Source organism: Leopardus geoffroyi, chromosome D4 (assembly GCF_018350155.1).
Source record: "Leopardus geoffroyi isolate Oge1 chromosome D4, O.geoffroyi_Oge1_pat1.0, whole genome shotgun sequence".
NCBI lineage: Eukaryota > Metazoa > Chordata > Mammalia > Carnivora > Felidae > Leopardus > Leopardus geoffroyi.
Window position 1 is genome coordinate 50,081,138 of NC_059342.1, and position 18,092 is coordinate 50,099,229.

Sequence of the window (18,092 nt, forward strand, 5' to 3'; positions counted from 1 at the left end):
TCTGTGTCTCCTTCTCTCTCTGCCCCTCCCTTGCTTGTGCTTTGTCTCTCCTTTATCATTTTAAATAAAATGTAAAACAAAAAATTAAAAAAAAAAAAAAGAGAGATACCATTTGTTCAGCCATTTTCAGACCACCCTACATATTATACCCTCTCCTTCATGGCCAGAGACATACTTAGCACTCGTGGCAAGTGTAATAAATGACAGATTCAACACTTCAGAAAATAAGTTGGGAAAATATTCCAAAGCCATAAAAACATTCATTTCCTTCGACCCAATAATCCAACTCTAGGGAACAAAATCAAATGAAAGAAGCATTATATACAAAGATGTTTATTTTTTAATATTTGTAATAGCAAAAGAAAAGGGGGAAATAAACAATAGAAGAAACCAAAATATGTTATGGTTTATGAAATCAATAAAATCCTATATTGTTGGAAACATTCATTTGAAGACCATAACAATACAGAAAATGTTTAATGAAATCTATTAAAACAGCAAAATTGTATCCAAACTTTGATTGTAACTACTTAAGGGTCATATCTACATATTATCAGATATCATAAACGACAATAGAAAATGAAAGTGGAAAACTTTTCATGATATTTTGTTTTTATTATGTTAGAATAAAAAAAATTAGTGTTGGGAGGATATAAAATAAATGTTCATTTGTAGATCTAGTTACCTGAGAAGTACACTGAATGGGGATAACCTCTGCCTTGGTCAGTCAGTTGTACCTTCTCTGACAAAAAAAAAGGTTGGGACTATATTGGAAGTAGAAAAATGACAGACTGATCTTCCCAAAAGAAGGAAACTACTTATCCTAAATGCAGCTATATAATGAAAGACATCAAAAATGGGCCAGTGGAGAGAACTTTTCCTTGGGGGGAAAAGGGCATTATTTGGGGAAGTATGAAGTGAGGACCTTATACTTCTGAGTCTACTCTGGAGTTCCAGAGAAGATTAAATACTTTTTTTTTAATTTTTTTTTAATGTTTATTTAATCTTTGAGAGAGAGAGAGAGAGAGAGAGAGAGACAGAGCGTGAGTGGGGGAGGGGCAGAGAGAGAGGGAGACACAGAATCCAAAACAGGCTCCAGGCTCTGAGCTGTCAGCACACAGCCTGATGTGGGGCTCGAACCCACGAACCGTGAGATCATGACCTAAGCTGAAGTCAGACACTTAACCGACTGAGCCACCCAGGCACCCCTAAATACTTTTGAGAAGGGACCTGCCAGAGTGGTCCTCAGGAGGGCTGATGCTGCCTGGTTCACTGAGAGGGGAGCCCCCTCTCTCATGATTTGTTGAGTTCACCTCAATGTCAACTAAGTGTTTGAGCACCAAGAACATACCAAGCAAACAGACAAGAGCCCCCAGCTTTAAGGGATCATCCTGAGATATACTTGGTCCCAAACATGAAGAGACCTTAAAAAAGCATCTGGATCATGAGGAGATCAGAGAAGCTGTCCAATAGGGTAGGGGAAGGCATGGAAAGCCAAAAATGAATAGATGGGGGAGTTTTTCCCTCCAAAGAAAACAGTAACGAGAATCTACAATTGCAAACTTCAAAGAGCATAGAAGAGAGCCACAAGAAGTTCTGCTGTCATTGACTTTCAGTAGGGGATCAAACTGAGGAAGCACAGATCTCACGAAGGACTCCCTCCCTAATGTTGCCTGGATCTGCAATCCATGCCTGTACATATGCCACAAGAGTGACTCTTTTAACAGACACAAGAACTGTGGCTTAGTTAAGTGGCAACCAGGGGAGCAAAGATGCCTAACTAGGTATGAATCAGTATCATTTCCTTGTGTTTAAAGAAGAAGAAACTGAGGCATAGAAAAGTAAATTGCTCTATGAAAAAGGAAACCACTCTGCACAAAAGCTGACTGGCCAGGTCAGAGGAGCGTGGCCCAACAGTGGTCTGCCTCTGGCAGGGACTGAGAGCAATCTGATGGATGCCAGCAGCCATTGAGACTGCTAATCAGGTTTCCTAATTTCTTTTTTATTTTTGCTAATTTAGAAAGGAAACAGAAAACAAGTAAATGTCCTTCTCCAGAGTTCCAGATATAATGAGATCATGGAGCTCTCTCCATTCCCTTGCAAGGAAATTGCTCATTGTAGCTCCACAGTAGCAAGGAGCCTCCTAGATGCATGACGCTGGGACAAAATGGGAGAAAAGATCAGGATGCAGTGGGTTGGAGCTAAGACCAAGGTGGCAGAGGACAAAAGAGAGCTGAAGAGGGCTAGACAGTAACAATGGAGACCACATAAGCCACTGCCACCCACCCAATGACCGTGAAGTGGCGGTAAGAATCAGGCAAGATCCAAATTCTGTGTAGACTCCAATTCCAGTACAAACCTAAATCCTTCCCTCAGGGAAATGGAAAAGGTAGAGTAGGAGGAGTAGGGACCTATCCAGAGGATCTCTTGGGGTAATCAGGAGACAGCATCAGAATAGTAGGTGGCTAATGCCTCTTGTTCAGCTGTGACCCTTGATGTGTCACAGCAGAAGTAAAATCACCAGAGGTGAGATTAGCATAGGAAATTCCAATTCATAAAGCCCACTATATGAAAGCGCTCAAAAAAAAGTGTGTGTGTGTGTGTGTGTGTGCGTGTGTGTGCGTGTGTGTGTGTGTGTGTAATTCAGTTCTCAGGGGTCCTGAGTGCAAAAAAACATAAGGACCCCCCAGCCAAGATGTTCAAAGGTCACTAGAATTCAGAGTCAAGATAGAAAGGGGAATCCCTACACTTCAAAAACCTTCCTTTACTTGGGAGAAGCCTTGTGGTTCACTTCTAACCTGTCCCCCAAGAATGGGGCCTGGAAATGTGCTACATGCATCTACAAAGGAAGAAAAGGGACAATTTGAACACGTTTATAAGAAACTGTGGGATTTGCTTACAATGAAGACTATGGTAATTACCATCTGATTTCCCATTACCCACCACAGACTTTTGACCAATAATGAATACTGAAAGCTACTGAATAAGAGACAACCAGAGGAGCCCGCTTAATGACCTAATAATGTGCCAAAAGAGATCCAAGACAAGGATCTCCAACTCTAACTCCTAGTTAGAGTGGCCCTCTTAGCAGGACCTTCAGGCTTCTGTTCTCCAATCAGAAGCACAGTCCAGCCCTTCTGGAGCACATAACACAAGGTGAGACGAGGCTTAACTACGTAGGATAAAAGTTTGGGCACCATCAAGGCAAAGAGTATGGTGAAGATAAGTAGAACAGCTCCACCCAAGAGGCCAGTTCCTGGGAAAGCCTTCAGGAAATGTCACTGTGATGTGCTTGAGCCCATATAGAGCACCCTAAACAGGAAGAGTTCTGAAATGGAGAGTGGCTTTCACAGCCCAGCCACTCCAGTCCCCAGAACACCCCCACCAATATCCAACAGCCACACCAGTCATGCCAGGATTGAAATATCTCCATTCAGGCCACCCACTGTCCTCACAGAAGGTGAAAAGACCAGATCGTCCTAGAGAGAAGCAAACCCTCAATGAGGTTATTTTTTATAAGAACCATAGTCACCATCTCCATCTCCATTGCTGAAGGGCCCACCTCATTGCCTATTCTGTGGGCAAGAAACAAAAAAGCACCAGGAACAGTAAGAAACCCTCCTTAGAGGCCCACAGGCCCCAAAATGGAGCAAGCAAGGGAGGTCCATCAGCAGAAGTTTCCAGTGAGGTCCCTGCAGCGTCTGGGTCACCCACCAGCGAGAACCAGTCTAACTGCCCTAAGAGCCAGCAGATTCACATCCTGGGTCTGGAATCCTATATAAACTTATGACTTCCTTTATAATCCAAAGGGATATACACAAGTCCAAGAGGAAACGTTCCACAAATGGACTGGAACTGCCTTTGGAGATTTTGTTTCTATCTTCGTACCATGAGAAGATTGGGATGAATTTTGTAACAGAAAAGAGGTATGTACACAGGGCTATTCAGGCAAGATGCCTGCTCAGAGTCATTTTCTTCTCTTGTGCACCCTTTTGTGCCATCTCTGGTATATTTCATAGTCATTGGCATGGAGCATATTGTTGAATAAATGAAACCCACACCAAATTTAACTCTGATTTTTACATCCCTTGAAAGATCATAGAAACCAGGAAACCTAGGGAAAAGTAGGGGGTGAGAGGACACAATCTGGAGCATTTTAGAGCAGGACAGAGTATAGGCCAAAGAATAACTAAAATCTAGACATAGAGAGTGCAGGGCCTAAGCAAACCATCCAATCAATAGGAACCATGCAGCCAAAAGGCTTTGAAGACCCAAAACAAACCCCTCCAATTACTCCTCCTGTAATACCCAACTCCACATAACTGGTATACATTGAAGTTTGGTTAATATTAATTTCTCAGACAGTACCATAGGGAAGGAACCCAAAAGTTCTATGAAGATAGGTCCAAATAGAAATGTCACTTAGGTCTCAGTCTCAGGAATGACTGTGCTGCTCCTGAATCACAGGTCTGTGATAATGATCACAACATCCTTCTTTAAGTTATCCCTCTTGTAAGTGGAATAACTTAATGCATAGAGCTAAATATGTGTCTCCTCTCTATAATGAGATAGCAGTATTCACCTACTTAGTGCTATCTCTTGGTGCCAGGGTTACTATGACCTTTGTTTTCCCTTTGGCACAAGTTCTTTACCTGTTTTTAATGTCATGTATCTCATTGTATTCTAGTATCTTATCTATGTGTGACACTTTTGATCCTTTTTAGAACAAAGCAATGGCATTTTCTAAAGAAGTCCTAAAGTCCAACATGCAGTCTGAAGGCACTTGGAAAAAGGTGATGGCAATTCACCTTCTTCATTCCGGTAATGCAGGGCCCATGTGTTCACTCTGCATGAGAGCAGTGGCCTTTTCTAGCAGTGGCTGGGATAACCTGACCTGTTTTCCTTACTGGATGCATCAAAAATTTTCTGTCTTCCCAACCTTCAGCAGAAGGAACCCCAAACCAGGTTGCCCAAGAAGATGGACAGATATGTGATGGACCTAGAAGAGTTCTGAGTAGCTGAGGGACAGTGACTGCAAAAGGACACGTGGAAGTTAGCCTAGGATGGAAAAAGATAATGAGCATCCCAATGAAAGGGAACAGAAGGCACAAAAACTTGGAGACACTGTATGGTAAGTGTGAATCCAAAGTCCATGGGAAAAGCAAAGATGGGACAAGACATAAGAAGGGCTGTGCAGGAGTCACATCAGTAACATCTTTGCTAAGGAATCTGGATTCTTACCCTGTAAGCAATGGGGAGCCAGTGACAGGTTTTAGGCAGAGGAATATCTGGATCATCATTGAACTTGAGAAAAAGGACTTTAACCAGGGATTAAACATTGATATTTTGTAGTAAGGGCTGGAATCAGAGTCACCCAAGCAAGATTTAGTGAAGGCCTAAATTAAGGCAATAACATTGGGGTGCTGAGCAAACTCCAGGGATGTTTGTGATGACATAGAATTGGCAAAACTGGACAGCCACAGTGAAACAGAGAGTACCAATCTGATTTTGGGAGTAAACTCAGGTTCGTCAGACTTAAAGAACTTATCAGGTGGTGATGTCACTCATAATGGGAGGTGGAGAATGTTGAGCAGAGGATGAGTGGAGCAAGATACTGAATGCAAATAGTTAAGATGAAATGCTCAAGATGCCTTCTATGGAGAATGATAGTGGGCAGATAAACTGTTATCACATCTCTGCAAGAACAGTTATATTTATTTGCACTAAAAACCTGGAGAAATAACATTAAAAAGAGAGCACAAGGGTCTAGAAAGGTACATACAAAGATGTTAACAGTAACTGACTCCATGTCAGTATTCTTTTTGCTCATCTGCATTCTCTGGTCTTTCCAGTAATGACAGTGTTTTACTCCTATAATACAAACATGGCCTTAGATTTTAAAAATTAAAGGAAATGTCCTACCCCCATCTAAAAAAACAGACCTGTGGATGCTGAGCACAAAGCACGTAGAAGTCACCATGGTTGCACCCATGGCAGCCCAGAAAGCATATGCAGGGTGAGATAAGAGCTATGAATAGATCTCGTAGGCCCTTGGAGGGGCCAAGCAGGTATAAGGACCCAGGAGAAAATCTGGAAGAAAGCAGTGTCCTAGAAGCCAATGTTCCTGAAGATGTTATTATTGTAGCTTCTAAGTTCTTGATTGTGGGACAATTTCTTTTTCATAATTGGACTCTACCTCACTGGAACTCTCCATCTGCTAGCCAGAATCTACAGAGCAGTGGCTGAATAAATGCTTATAAATAAACGTGATCCTAATTCCCTCTTAGCCTCTCCATCCTCTGGACTCTTGTGGAATATGCTCTCTGGGACATTTTCTCTTAGAATATAATTAGAAAGGGTTTGCAGAGCCCATAAAAGGAGAAAGAAAACGCCTCACCCCTTAGGAGACTCATTCTCCCTAAGAGAGACCACTTAAAGCTTAAGTCAGATGCCATTATCACTGATTTGGTGGTCAGACATTGGAGCACTAATAGTAAGATCCAGAGACAGAGTTTAAGAGGCAGGTATCACTTCTAGTCTTATTAAAAATACCCCTCGTACAAGTGACCATAGACAGAGAAGGGCCATGTGTCTGATCATCAATATTGACAACCCCTCAGTCACCCCTGAAGTTGATCCCAGCAGCAGCAGATTATACAGGACTGTAAAAATTGTATTCAGAAAAAAAAATTGCATTCAGGGATCAGAACTACATAAATATCTCATCCACTTACGAACAAGGGAGAAAAAGAACATGAAAAAAATGAAAAAATATTCCCGGGCTTATTGGATTTATATCTTCTCACTAATAAAATATTTTTAGTATTATAATGTTGATACAATAAGATTAAAAAAAAAACATAAAAGTTGAAGGAATCATGGCAGAAAAGGGGAGTAACTGCACCCTGGGGAGTCTAAGCTGCTGGAAGGTAAGAGTGCGTGGGAAGGGCATCTGAACTGAGACACACACAGAACATGGCTCAAAGGATTAAAGGGAAGGTGGAGAGGGGAAATCAAAGTTCTTTCTTTCCTAATACCAGGAAGCTATTTATGCACACATCCACTAATGGCTCAGAACATGGAAGTGTTCTCCATGGAAGATTTCCCATTGATAAAAGGGAACTCCCCCTGCCCCAGGACATAATTTTATCCCCATGGAGACTGCTACTTTTGTGTGGTGGGTGAAAATCATCTCAGTTGGAGGTACATCATTACCAACTAATTGTCTGAAAGTCAAGAACACACCAGCTACGGAGATAAGCGGACCCTCATATGAGGAGACTTCCCGGAAGCCATTCATGTCACTGCCCACAAAGCTTCACCAAGAGGAAGAGCCTCAGAAAAATGATGCTGTGAAATGAGCTGAGCCACAAGCCAAACGGAGGTAGTCAAGACACCTTTGGGCCAGAGGGCTAGATCAAGCTTTCCAAGAAGAGTGAAATGGAGAGATCTCAGCATTCATGTTGGAATGAATGGGGCCATGTAGTGACTATTTTTGTCCCTGAGAAAGCCTCCAACCTTGCCTGAGGATTTACAGAGCTTACAAAGCCTCCAGTACCTGCTTCTTGAAGGCTTTTCCAACACTGAGCACCTCAGGGGCTTATGCCTGACCTTCACGACCAGCACAGTGCTACTGGCTGAGCAGAAACTAAGGAGCTCCTGCTGCTCCTGCTTCATTAAAGTCAGTCACTACCAGGGACCACCCAGGCAGCAAACTGGGACATAAATACTCCAAGTTCAGTCCTTAATTTTTCAAAGGATAAAATCAAGACCCATTATAGGAAGCCCTGAAGATTTAAACAAAGGAATGGAAGACCCAAATAGTGGTTTCTCTTTGACAGTGAGAACTCAGTGGGGCATTCTAGTCTGTGGTGATAGGTGCCACTGTGAATCTTGCTGGCAGGCTCTGGCAGCTCCATGTTTCCTGATCAAAACATAGATTTTTATATGGGATAATTACAGAGGACAGATGGATATGAGGCACTGGCCTTAGGAGTTCATGGCCAGTTCAATATCCTCTCGGGAGAAAGGACTTCACTGATGACTCTAGTTTGTGAGTAGATGCCTGGCAGGATCCCAGGGTAAATGTAGGTAAGTGGGGATGAACAAGAGAAGGAATGAGACTGATAGATAATGAGGAACCCAAGGACACAGGGGCAGTAGCTATAATAAATTATTAGAAGAACCAGAGTATTCCCACAGGACAGTGAAAATGTCTGAGTTATAACAAATGATCTTATAATTGATGGTTGGAGAAAGGACAGGTAGTGGGTTGTGGGGGGGAGTGATCTTGGACCAGAATGAGGAATATTGAAGGGTTCCTATTGAATTCTGCTTTATCATTGGTTGAAATTGAGCAATGGTGATACCAGGCTTGCCAAGGAGAGCACTGCAAACTCCCAGGGCAGACTACCAGTGTGGAAGGCCAAAGACAGGGAACGGAAGAGAATGTCCCATCTCCCCAACAATCTCTAAAATTCTAAGGCATGAGGGAGATGATCACAAGAAGTGAAATAACCAAACATAGTACCTAGTACATAAGAGACACTCAAAACATATGAACAGTTTATGCATGTATATAGAAATCAAAGACCTTCTATTTCCTTCCTCAGAAACTTGGAGAAAGGGAGAAGGTCCCTAGGCTATTTAGAGAGTTCAGCATATACCCAGAATCCAAATCCAGAAGAGAAGAGGAATTCATCTTTCTGAATATTATTGTCTCTCAAATTATGGTCCCTGAAAATCCTTTCTGGTTATATTCCAAGAGGAAAAGACCCAGCAATACATTACAGGTCAGTTGAGGGCAGATGATGAAAGGTGGTGTGGCCTAGATTATATCAAGTCACTTTATGAGGAGACCACCACAGATTTCCCTCCCTGAGAAGATGAAGGTTCAACCTCTAACATCCTTAAAGCCAGTGAGCCCCACAAGGAAGAGGAAGACATCGAGGTAAGAGCATCTGTGAAAACACTGCCCTGATGCTGACTTGACAGGTCTTCCTGAACGGTAACCCTCTCCTGCATGCTTAGCTGCCACTAATGGGTCTTCCATGCTGAAGGCACTTCTGGTGCCCTCTTAGTTTCTAGTCAGGTGAGGACTTTGCCTGCTCTGTAATTCACTTCATTAAGTGATAGATCAGATGGACCAGAAAGAAAGATGTATCAAGATCAAGACCTTTACCAGGAGGTCAGAGGGCCAGTGCTGTAGAATGACCACTGTGAGTGTTGGTCCTCTTTGTATGAGCCTCCCCAGGGTAGCTCATAAAGTAGAGGTGACTTTTCAACGATGGAGACATGACTTTCTAGTCTCCCACACGCTTGTCACAGAACAACAACATCCTTCATATCAAACATCCTTCAACCATACTAAGATTAAAATGCCTCCAGATCCAGTCCACAATATATCTATAATAAAAGAAGGTGAAAGTTACAGAGTTCAGATTATATGGAGAAGCACATCTTTTCTTCAAGACCACAGGTACCATCTCCACCTCAGAGTGCCAAGAAATGAGAAGGCTGCCATTGTTGAGAGCAAGAAGAGAGAATTGTAGGAACAGTGCAAAACCCTTGACATGGCCCCTGGGCCATTGGTTTCATAGGCTTTAAAAACCTAGCAGTCAGAACCTCCAGCGGAGTTTCCTTCCAAATCATGTCAGATATCAGTAGAGATGGTCTATCTACCCTAATGCCCAGCTGAGTGTCTTCCCATGTCAAGGATCCCACATACCTAGGTTTCACTTATGACTAGGCATTAGGCTGATATCATTCTAATGAAGAAACATTACAAATTGATCAGAAATGTCTCTTTCTTCAGGGACTTTTACTGTTTCTTCACTCCTATCAATGCGATAGAAATGGGATGAGGTTATCAACAGAAAGATGAGCATTGGCTAGGTGGGACAGAGCCCCCCCAGGGGTTTTGACACCATTCTTTGGTAAATTATTCTCTGACTCTTAAAAATGCTCATCAAATGTATCAAATGAAAGCATTAAGGCAACTCCTTCTCCCCTACTTACTGATACTCTCATGTTCCTAATTTGGGGGTTCCCACATTTGGAGCATATAAAATGCAATTATGACAAACCCAAAACTAGTGGAGATCACGGTGAGGAATACAGTGGTCAGATGAGTCTTATGAGCTTACTTAGGTGGAGATATTCCCCTGGTTGAAGGCCAGAGGCCAGGAAAGGAATGATAGTCTGAATGCCTCATACTCCATGAGAGGAGGCAGGCCAGTGTTCACATTTCCATGTCATAACTCTTTAACAACATGACTTGTAAACAGGAAACACTAAATTTCAGTTGCTACATTAAAAAGTTCATATTTGTCCTTCTTTTACTTAGGAACACAGAGACTAGAAGATGGTCCTAATCTTGACTCTCCAGGAATGCAGAATGTAGACAGAACTCAAGGCCAGAAGGGAAGGGGAATTTAATCTTCTGTTACTGCTTCTCAAGTTATGGCCTCTGCAAATCCTTTCTAGTTATATTCCAAGAGGAAAAGACCCAGTAATACATTACAGGTCAGTTGAGGGCAGATGATGAAAGGTGGTGTGGCCTAGATTATATCAAGTCACTTTATGAGGAGACCACCACAGATTTCCCTCCCTGAGAAGATGAAGGTTCAACCTCTAACATCCTTAAAGCCAGTGAGCCCCACAAGGAAGAGGAAGACATCGAGGTAAGAGCATCTGTGAAAACACTGCCCTGATGCTGACTTGACAGGTCTTCCTGAACGGTAACCCTCTCCTGCATGCTTAGCTGCCACTAATGGGTCTTCCATGCTGAAGGCACTTCTGGTGCCCTCTTAGTTCCTAGTCAAGTGAGGACTTTGCCTTCTCTGTAATTCATTCCATTAAGTGATAGATCAAATGGACCAGAAAGAAGGATGTATCAAGATCAAGACCTTTACCAGGAGGTCAGAGGGCCAGTGCCGTGGAATGACCACTGTGAGTATTGGTCCTCTTTGTATGAGACTCCCCAGGGTAGCTCATAAAGTAGAGGTGACTCTCTCAAAGAATGAAGACTTGACTTTCTAGTCTCTTACCCACCCCCTGCCACAAAACAATAACCTCCCCTACATCAAATAGTCAGACCAAACATACCAAAATTAAAATGATTCCATATCCAAGACACAATTATTTCTAACTCAAAAGAAATGAAAAATTTTGTGGAGTCCAGATCCTGTAGTATGCCCTCCTTTACCTAGACCATAGGCACCACCTCCATCTCCAGTGCAGAGAGAAGAGACAGCTGCTATTGTTGACAGCAAGAAGAGTAGATTCTAGTGGTAGGAAACTGTACTAGAGATGTCCCCCATGTCCTAAGCACCCAGGAATCCACTCATTGATGAGAGCTACTCATTCTGGTTCTGGTTCCAGGGGATTCTCTCCCCCAGTTCATCAATTCTGGAACACTGGAAACCCACACTTTACAATTCATATGAATATATGCATTTAAGTCTGAAAAGGAGACATTTAATAAATGGATTTGGATCATTCCTCTTGCCTCCACCAAGAGAGCAAACAGAATGTGGTTATCAACAGAAGAAGCCCTTAATTTTGGTATCTGGAGTGATGTCCTTTGGTCTCAGACATGAGGCCGCAACACAGATATAATCTGAGTTAGAATTCAGTCTCAGATACAATCTATTTTATAAAAAGAGATCAAGACTAGATCACACAGTTGGCCTCTAACAAAGAAGTAATGTACAATAAATCTGGGCACTCCCAAAAGATGACAAGAATAGGTCCTTATATCTTAGAATCAGGGCTGAAATTCTTCCAACATCTGAATTGTCAGCAGAACACATAACAGCAGTAAGGGCTCCCTCACATCTACCTGCTTCCTTTCTTGGAAGATCAATGCCAAATCTTTGTGTTGGTAAAGGTAAAGTAACTTGCTGGTAATATTAAAGCCAACCTTAAAAGGGGGGAAATTTAAAAACAACAGCTCAAGGAGCTCTAAGAATTGCTGAACAACTTCTCTATATACTTTCCTTGGAGGGTTGCTAAGGCTGTCTTTACAGGCTGTCTTTGTGTAATTTCAGTACTTTATCATTAATACCAGCTAGAGAAAACTAGTTCCTTCTCCCCAGTTGTCTACCTCCTTGAACTTCCACCTAGTGATTAGTGACTTTTTTAATTTTTTTTTTTTTTTTTTGAGAGAGAGAGTATGTGAGCGGGGAAAGAGGAGAGAGAGGGAGACACAGAATCTGAAGCAGGCTCCAGGCTCTGAGCTGTCAGCACAGTGCCCGACGCGGGGCTCAAACTAATGAACTGCAAGATCATGACCTGAGCTGAAGTCAGATGCCCAACTGACTGAGCTACCCAGGCACCCCTGATTGGTGACTTTCAATTGCAAAAGAATCTAGGATTAGAGACCTGGAACAGTGGTTCAACTGACAGAAGGGAAGGAAGGAAGGAAGGAAGGAAGGAAGGAAGGAAGGAAGGAAGGAAGGAAGGAAGGAAGGAAGGAGGGAAAAGAAAGCAAGAAAGCAAGAAAGAATGAATGAATGAATGAATTTGGTCAGTTTGCCTCAAGAGAGTGACTGCAGAATGAGTCATAAGGTACAATGAAGATATGTCCCTCATCCAAGTTCTAAGGGATTCCTACTAAGTCTATTAGTAGCACAAGAAAACAGAAGAGAAGATATTCATTCCCAACCACTGAGAATAGAGGATATTAGTGCATTAAGAACAGCAGAAAGAAAAGGAACTAAGCAAAGGAAGTAAGGGGAGAGAAGCAGAAACACAAGGATTATATCAAGGGGAAGGAAAGAGAGGAGCAATCAAAAGGGCAACTTCAGAATTTCTAGGGAGAAGTCTAAGCTGGACTGTGACAGCCTCCAAGGAGAAATGTTGAAGGTCACAGGGGCTATGGAGAGAAGGACAGAAAATGAACATTTACACAGCATTATATGGTTCATTGCCTGGGATAGACACAGTCTCCTGAGAGGAAGATACCAGAGGTACCCATCCTGTGCTCAGACTTCCTGCTCCCTGATGGGGCTGCAGTCCAACCAGAGTTAAGGCCTAGCCAAATATCTCTATGGAGTACTTTTCAAAGGGCAGATTCTAGAACCATGAGTATTCAACATGACTTTGGTGATATTCTGTGGAAGTGCACATTGTGGTAAATGTATTGCAGACAGCTTGCTGAAATAATATCCCCAGATTTTTCCAAATCACAGGCTTGCATCTGGATTGAGAGAAGAGAGGAGCAATGAAGAGAAGGCACAAAACAGAAGAGGAAAGCAAATTCTCCAGCAGTTGCAAGGGCTCTTCACAGGAGGAAGACATGCCAGCCCAGCTCAGGCTAGATTGGAACCTTCTGACCTCTCCAAGGTCACATGACAGAACCCTCAGTTAATGCTCCCAAGTGAGCATGGAAAGAGAGGATCAAAGGACCTCTTTAGGATGAAGTCAGATTCTAGGCTTCTCTTTACATTATGGGGAATTTCCTCTGAGATAGGAAACCAAATGGTAGTGAATGAATGAATGACAATGCTTTTTCCCCAAACTCAAGAGCTGGTGTGACTGAAGACAGGGAAGTAGACTTCCACACAAGAGTTAAACAGAATGGAGGGGAGACAGCATCATTCCCAGAGAAGTCACTCACGGAAGATCCCTTCTCAGCTAGCTCTCAGGATAAGGTTATCCTAGGAGGCTCATGTTAGATCAAACCAAGTCCTCCCAACAATAAGGAGTACCTGGGGAAAGGGATAATCATGATTCAGCCCTGGGTGTGTGATCTCAAAAAACCCAACTATTTAATGGATACCACTATTTTTCTGTGGATACTTGTCAGGATGTGGACTTGAAATCAACACTGGAGACTAGTTTCCCAGAAGTGCCAACTATGTTAGGAGTGAGAAGGACCATCAGTGGGGACCTTTCACTCAGCAGGGTTGGTCTAGGAAACATGCAAATTTCTCAAAACCCTTTTGTCCCCTTGGCATCAAAAGAGGTATCAAAACTAGGAGTACCAATTGCATCACCTAGAAGAGGGGAAACTGGAAAGCATTGTCTAACTTTGACACACATGAGACTTTGCCCTGTGTTGACAAATAAGATAATTAAAGAGGGAAGAATTAAGAGCTAGTCCCTTGGCATGGGCATCAACCTAGGACACAAATCCAGCTCTCAAAGATGACACCTGACTTGGACTAGTTGTTCACGTGTAATAATAACCTTTGGTATTTGAGAGGTCAAAAGCCTGGGGGTATGGTCAAAAAGAATTAATATCATCCTTCTTTTATCAAACCCCATCTCTTCTAAATATCTATGACCTGACACAAAGAGCAGAGGAGGTCCAGAGATTCAATGTTGAATACAAGGTCAGAATTAAGGTCCTGATGTATGCCCAGAATTGGCCTATTAGATTGAGCCCTCAAGCACTTGAGACATTTTTTTTTCCATTCTTGGCCATCAAGACTTACTATAAAGTGTCATCTTCCTGAGGAGTTGCTGCATCTCCCCAACCAACCCTGGCCAGTTTACAATCATCACTAAGAAATACCAGAAATACCAGAGAAATTCTACTCCTCTCTTCTTAGGTGACCCTCTCCTTCTAAGAACCCTGAGTTACACTGCAACTGGGACAGGTGCAGAGGAACCAACTGATACATGGGATTCCTGCAGCACCTGTCCTGGAATCCTGCCCAGCCCTAACCCAGAGATCCTGTGATTGCAGATCTTTTGGGAGCCAGTAATGAGACCTCCAGATTCTCCTTTGGCTCTGAGAAACTCAAATGGTGGAACAGGATTTATTTCCAACATGGGAGGAAGTTATAAGGAATCAGCTTTTAGCTCAGTATCTCAGACGGGTATTTGTCAGGGCTGGAGCTGTTCTACAAAAGACTGAACAGCCAAAGAGAGGGTTGTGGGAAGGGACTCAAGCAAAATCAGTAACCGGCATCAGGGATGCCAAGAGAGGATTTCTGCATTAAGCTGTTGGTTTCTGTGTCTAAGATCTGCATTACTAAACACTTAGGGCATGAACCATGTCTTATTCATCAGCTGCTAGTGTAGTTCCTTAAGTGTTTTCATTAATCTGTTCACGATTGTGTGTCCAGTGGACAGGTCATTGAAAGTTGCTCATCACAGGCCTCTTGTACCTAAAAGGGCCCAACTATCTCATGTCTGGGCCTGGTCTGTGAACAGAAACAGTTTCCAGTGAAAGAGCCCCAAAGAAGTTTCTGATTCTTATAGCCTTGGTAGGAAATATATTCCACCTACAAATCTAAAGTCTCAGCCTTGGAAGAAAAAAACAAAGGAGGACAAATTCATTTATAATAGCACACTGACACTGGCATGAGTAAAAGTAGGGAGTACAGATGGGAAGGCCACACACTTGGGATGATTCCTAGTTTCTGGAAAAGGGCCCTGACCCACTTACATCTCTAGCTCCCCACATTCCCAGTGAGTGACATTCCTTGACATGTAACAAGGCTTGTTATTCTTCCATGAGAGATCAAGCTTCTGGGATAAGAGGTCCTTGGTTAAACACATTCATGTTTCTTTTTTTTTTTTTTCAATATATGAAATTTATTGTCAAATTTGTTTCCATACAACACCCAGTGCTCATCCCAAAAGGTGCCCTCTTCAATACCCATCACCCACCCTCCTCTCCCTCCCACCCCCCATCAACCCTCAGTTTGTTCTCAGTTTTTAAGAGTCTCTTATGGTTTGGCTCTCTCCCACTCTAACCTCTTTTTTTCTTCCTTCCCCTTCCCCATGGGTTTCTGTTAAGTTTCTCAGGATCCACATAAGAGTGAAAACATATGGGATCTGTCTTTCTCTGTATGGCTTATTTCACTTAGCATCACACTTTCCAGGTCCATCCACGTTGCTACAAAGGGCCATATTTCGTTCTTTCTCATTGCCATGTAGTACTCCATTGTGTATATAAACCACAATTTCTTTATCCATTCATCAGTTGATGGACATTTAGGCTCTTTCCATAATTTGGCTATTGTTGAGAGTGCTGCTATAAACATTGGGGTACAAGTGACCCTATGCATCAGTACTCCTGTATTCCTTGGGTAAATTCCTAGCAGTGCTACTGCTGGGTCATAGGGTAGGTCTATTTTTAATTTTCTGAGGAACCTCCACACTGTTTTCCAGAGTGGCTGCACCAATTTGCATTCCCACCAACAGTGCAAGAGGGTTCCCGTTTCTCCACATCCTCTCCAGCATCTATAGCCTCCTGATTTGTTCATTTTGGCCACTCTGACTGGCGTGAGGTGATATCTGAGTGTGGTTTTGATTTGTATTTCCCTGATGAGGAGCGACGTTGAGCATCTTTTCATGTGCCTGTTGACCATCCGGATGTCTTCTTTAGAGAAGTGTCTATTCATGTTTTCTGCCCATTTCTTCACTGGGTTATTTGTTTTTCGGGTGTGGAGTTTGGTGAGCTCTTTATAGATTTTAGATACTAGCCCTTTGTCCAATATATCATTTGCAAATATCTTTTCCCATTCCATTGGTTGTCTTTTAGTTTTGTTGGTTGTTTCCTTTGCTGTGCAGAAGCTTTTTATCTTCATAAGGTCCCAGTAATTCATTTTTGCTTTTAATTCCCTTGCCTTTGGGGATGTGTCGAGTAAGAGATTGCTACGGCCAAGGTCAGAGAGGTCTTTTCCTGCTTTCTCCTCTAGGGTTTTGGTGGTTTCCTGTCTCACATTCAGGTCCTTTATCCATTTTGAGTTTATTTTTGTGAATGGTGTCAGAAAGTGGTCTAGTTTCAACCTTCTGCATGTTGCTGTCCAGTTCTCCCAGCACCATTTGTTAAAGAGGCTGTCTTTTTTCCATTGGATGTTCTTTCCTGCTTTGTCAAAGATGAGTTGGCCATACGTTTGTGGGTCTAGTTCTGGGGTTTCTATTCTATTCCATTGGTCTATGTGTCTGTTTTTGTGCCAATACCATGCTGTCTTGATGATTACAGCTTTGTAGTAGAGGCTAAAGTCTGTGATGCCTCCTGCTTTGGTCTTCTTCTTCAAAATTACTTTGGCTATTCGGGGCCTTTCGTGGTTCCATATGAATTTTAGAATTGCTTGTTCTAGTTTCAAGAAGAATGCTGGTGCAATTTTGATTGGGATTGCATCGAATAACACATTCATGTTTCTGTGACAGATGTTGCATCCCTTTCCAAGGAGAAGGATGTTACAGGAAAGGGAACAGTGAGGGATTAAGAAGGTGACCTGGCTACAAAGGAAGAGAGTATAGATAAGAGACACTGAGGAAAAGGAAATCTTGGGACTTAGGAAACATTTTCTCCTCGATTTTACTTGGACAACAATCAAAATGTCACACATTAAGTTTTCTTCTTATGTTTTTAACATGTATATTGAAACAAAAACCACCATATAGCAGAAATAATTACCCTGATGAAGATCTATCTAATCAAAGTATCTTTGCAGTAAGTTAGTATTTTATTTATGAAATGTCATGTGCAGCACACAAGGATCCTGTTTAGACACCTGCAGGGGGACCCAATACCCAAGACATTAGATCTAACCTCCTTTGACTTTGATCCTATTTCCTCCCAGCGCTCCCCGCCCTCCTTGGACCTCCTGATCTCTTTATTTGAACATCTTTATCTTGTTGCTGAAGCAAAATAAATTTTCTCCCTTCCTTTTCCTTGACATTTACTGCATTAAGTCCAATTGGGACCTTTTCCTCTCCCAGACCGATTTGATCTATCCCAAGTCCATATTCAATTTTCCCTCCTCTGACTTCCCCCAAGCACTTCATTGATACCACCAAATTCAGCACTCCATTTGAGGAGCCTGACTCCTGCCCTTTCCTCTGTTCAGGGAGGTCCACCCACAGCAAAGACCTGGCCTTAAGATGAGAATGGATGTGTTCTGTCTTTACTCATCCCGCGTTAAGTTGTGCTCTGCTCTGGCAGATAGTGAACTCACTGTTAACACTTCAGTATGTGATACGGAAAAGAAAATCCTCCCCTGGAAGCATTGAGACAATGTGGTATCCATGGTCTCACTCATCCTTAACAGAAATGCCAAATATTTGCAGTGGCATATTCTATTTTAAATATGGCTAAATCACAGTGGCTCCCCCAGGGGAACATC